The sequence below is a fragment of the Delphinus delphis genome, chromosome 2 (assembly GCF_949987515.2).
Source record: "Delphinus delphis chromosome 2, mDelDel1.2, whole genome shotgun sequence".
In the NCBI taxonomy this organism is placed as follows: Eukaryota; Metazoa; Chordata; class Mammalia; order Artiodactyla; family Delphinidae; genus Delphinus; species Delphinus delphis.
Genome location: NC_082684.1, coordinates 118611760 through 118616538, shown reverse-complemented (window position 1 = coordinate 118616538; position 4779 = coordinate 118611760).

Below are 4779 nucleotides of genomic sequence, written 5' to 3'. Positions count from 1 at the left end.
CCGCTCCCGCCGCACCGCTACTCCGGAGGCCCGCAGACTGGGGCGGGAGCTGGCGAGAGACTGCACTTAACAGGCCTGGAGGGCGGGAATGGGCGCGGGCCACAGCCTCCAGCCAATCAGAGCGCGGCCCGGCGCGGCCACTGTGGCCGGACAGCGCCCCCTGCCGGAATGACAGTGGCGCCGCGCGGCTGTCCAGCCCAAGGCGTGGGCGGTCGTGCGTCCTCGTCGCCGGCTGTCGGATAACGGCGGGCAGGACTCGCAGAAAGAATGCCGAGGAAGACTCCCCGTTACTGTCCTTCTCCCATTCACCCAGGTGCACATCGTCACCTGGCCGTTGCTTATCAGGCCACACAGCTTCTGTGATGTCAGCACCCAGACCTGTATGGAAGTCCCATCGGTACGAACGTCTCTCGGACCGCACTGGGGCATCCATCGGGTACTGTAGAGCGGCTCACGGTTGCCTGGACTCAGCCTGCAGCCATCTGTTCTCAATTCTTCAGCTCCCCACGTTACCAGGCGTTCTGCTGTCCCACCTCTTCCAGCTTGGCAGGGTAGGAGGGCCTTCTCAGGGACCAGTGGATCTCCCAGCAGGATGCTTTGCTCCCATTCATTAGGTTTTCTTTGCCCCAATACCCTTCAAGGTCTTGGATTTTGGAATTTATGCTTTTCCCCCTACTTATGCTTTAAATCCTGTCCTGAGAAACATCTGCTACAGAGTATAGCTGCCCAGTTTGGAAAAGAGTTGTAGGGCACCAGGAAATAGCAGAAGGAAAAAATTAAGTACCACTGGTTAATCTTTCAAAATCATACCATACTGCATCATATTTAATTCTCACAAAACTGTAGCTCAGAGAAGTTGAGCCACTTGCCCAAGGACACACAGTTCCTATATTTAGGAATAGAAGTATTAGAAGTTGTGACCCCAGAAGCAGACTTGAGCAGAAAGGGTCCAGCCAGGAAACAGAGGCACACTCAAAGGGAAGGGAATGATTAATGGGGTGTAATGAAAGTACATACTTACAAAGGGGTGGATGTGATGGGGAAGCATTAGGAACCAGCAAGAGCAAGAAGCCAAGAAGCCATTAACCCCCTAGAGGCAGAGGAAAGAACAGTGTTGGCTGAGCCTGGAGGAACAGGAGCTGCAGAATGCATCCCAGGACAGAGCAGAAGGAAAATCCAACCCTTCCTTCTTGCTGCTATCCCATCTCCTGCCAGTGCCTGTCACTGTGGAACCCAGAAGTCACTGGGGCCTGGCAGTGGTGTGCTCGGGCCAGCTCCCAATGGCTTGTGAGAGCCAATTGTTAAATTATCAGGAATTTTGTGAGCCAGTTGTTAAAAGCTATTGTTAGAAATAACAGCCAGCTACCATTAAAAATTAAATTATGTATGTTTACCATTAATTATACAAAAACAAAGGAAATAAATACTTATATCACTTCCTAGTTATTTTACTGCATTTTACTATGATCTGTTCTTGAAGTTATGGATGTCTAATATCCCTGCAGGATGGAAATGCTATATAACCCGTGCTACTGAGTGTCTCTACCCAACTCCGCATTCACTGACTTTGTGTTGGTAGCTTGAGTATTCAGACTGCAGAAATCAGTAAATGGCTTGTTAACTGTCAACTTGATTTATTATTCTGTTGATTGTCTAGACTTAAAGAAGTCATGGAGAACATGTTAATAATGCAGATGAAACTTAGTGTGTTGTGTCTGTAGCTACTGAATTTTGAATAGCACAAAAATTTGAGGAAATATCTTTCTAGTGTTTCAAAACTATTATCCGAGTTAGCAAAGAAGTTGCTTCCTGTTGAGAATGAAGTTTCTTAGTTATTTCACCTTTGTCCTTCTTGTTGAGGTAAACAAAAATATCAACCAACATTCATGTCATGCTACACTCGTTTGTCAATTACAATCACAGATTGATGAGGGACACCAGAGTTCTGCAAAAATCACTGAAAGCATTCTGCAGGAATCAATTTGCTATATGGAATTTATTATAAGTATTGTATATTTTATTTTTCTTTTTGATAAAAATGTAAAATTGCCCCGACGTCGCTACCATATTAACAAATACACTTCTATACTAATAGCTTAAGCCCAAAAAAAAAGTCCTGCAGCCCTCGTTTTATTATTGACATATTGGCATTCTTCTATTCAATATAGTGGGTAATCTAAGCTGTAAGTATATGTATATATGTGTGTGTGTGTGATTAAATAAAATCACTTTTACTTTGAAGTTTTAAAATTGCCCATAAATATTTTTTCTAGAATTGGCCCAATATAGAAGAAATTGCTCCCCACTACGGTGAAACAATGGTTTAGATTTTTCTTTTAACCACAGCCCCCTCTGACAGGTTAAACACCTCCAGGACTATCTACCTCACCTGTTACCAATTTGCAATAAAAACAGAACTCAGGAATATCAGAAAATTGGCGAGAAGAACTTTACATTTTAGCCCCGCTTACTGATTTCAGTAGACTAATAGATGCTTGTCGTCAGCTGTGCAAATGAAGCGTGGTGGGATGAGGAGTTCTCTGCGGCTGTGAGCCGCGAGCCCTGAAGGAGAGCGAGAATTTTCCCCAACCTCCCGGCAGGGGGCGCTGCCTGAGGATGGCGAGCCCAGAAAAGCCTCCAAGGGCCGCTTCAAGCAAGAATCCTAACACATATATATGGAATTTAAGGGAAAAAAATGTGAAGAACCTAGGAGTAAGACAGGAATAAAGACACAGACCTACTGGAGAACGGACTTGAGGACATGGGGAGGGGGAAGGGTGAGCTGTGACAAAGCGAGAGAGAGGCATGGACATATATACACTACCAAACATAAGGTAGATAGCTAGTGGGAAGCAGCCGCATAGCACAGAGATATCAGCTCGTGCTTTGTGACCGCCTGGAGGGGTGGGATAGGGAGGGTGGGAGGGAGGGAGACGCAAGAGGGAAAAGATATGGGGACATATGTATATGTATAACTGATTCACTTTGTTATAAAGCAGAAACTAACACACCATTGTAAAGCAATTATACTCCAATAAAGATGTTAAAAAAAAAAGAATCCCTTCCTCCACCCTGCGCAAGAGGCACTGTGGATGGGCGAGAGCCGGCGCCCAGGGAGTTTCACCGGAAGACCCAGAAGCAGGAGTGCTGCACAGTGCTGGAGGGACCAGTCTTTTTCATCAGCCCCTGGGCTAGGCTGGGGAAATGGGAATGGTTGGTCTTTTCTCTACTTGGAGAACCTGGAGCTGAGTGGCCAGTGGCCCACGGGCCCCCCAGCGTGGTGGAACAATTCGGGGTGGGGGAGGGAATAATGAATGTATTTCCCCCCAAATAGTTCATTCCCCCTCCCTCCAACCCCCATCCATTGTGTAAGTGGAGGCAGGCAGAAAGCCAGGCCAGATAGGTATTCCTGACTTTGATCTTATAAAAATGCAGGTTTTGATGGCTTGGAGAGGACTTCTGTCTAGACAAAATGTTAGGGAGGAAATCCTGCGGGACAGCAGAGCAGGAAGCTGAGGAGAGTTGGGTTTCCACAGAGATAAAAAAGGTTTCCCTTAGATAGGAGATAGGGAGAGTGATGAAGGGGAGTGATGAAAGCACAGTAGTTCCTGGAGAGGTTCTAGAAAGGGGAGCCTTGTGCTCCTTCCTGAGCAGAGCCCCAAGGAGACAACAAAATCCCAGCTACGTTGTGGCTCCAGGAGCAGTGGCCTTGTGCTGGCTTCCCCAGTGCACCCTTGGGGAGTTAGCAGGCCTGAGGGAAAGAGCTGCAGCCTAGGCCAGGAGGGCATTTCTGAGGTGACCACCCCCAGCATGAGCGAGGCCAGGAGCCCAAGCACCACTCAGAAGCGGCAGAGGACCTAAGGGAGCCATTCAGACAGGGATGGGGTGACGCCAGCAGGGCCACAGCCAGCTCTCAGATGCCTCTGTGCAAATTAGAAAAAGGTAGATGAAGGAGCCGTAGGTACATGGCCTAGACTGTGGGTGTTGGTAGGAAGCAGCCCTGTACCTACATCCACAGCTTAGCAAGAACAGCACAGGCTGGATTTCAATTTCACTCATTCAGGTACGTTTGTACAGTGGAGAACCCACTCGACTGTCCATAGGGGCCCACTGTCCCAGCCTCTGCCTATGTGGATGAAGACCACGGGCTCTATGGAGTGGAGTGGAAGGCTAGTGGATGCCAGCACAGAGAGGAGACATAAGGTCCAGGTAGGTCCCCAGCCCCACAGAGCCTTGGCTGTGTGTAAGTCTTCTAGTGCAGCCCCAAGGAAGCTTAGAACCTTAAACTGATAGAGATTGAGTTTCCATCACTGTGGTGGAACTTGGGGCCCTAAATAGGTGGAGATATAGAAAAAACAAATTTGCCGTGATTCCCTACACACCCAAGTTTGTGACCTGGGAGGCACATCTGCCGCCCAGTAGGTTTGACCAGGTAGCAGATGAAGCAAGTGGAGGAAGGGAAATGCAGGGGGGTGACTGGAAGATGCAAGCTGGGCAGGCTGGCGCAGAGTGAACAGAGCTGCTTTGTGCCCTGACACCTACCAGCAGCATGGCCGTGGGCACAACAACCCGTCTGCCTTACCCATGTAACAATGAAGACAAAATAGCACACAGAGGGGCTTCCCTGGTGGCGAAGTGGTTGAGAGTCCGCCTGCCGACGCAGGGAACACGGGTTCATGCCCCGGTCTGGGAAGATCCCACATGCCGCGGAACAGCTGGGCCCGTGAGCCATGGCAGCTGAGCCTACGTGTCCAGAGCCTGTGCTCCGCAACGGGAGAG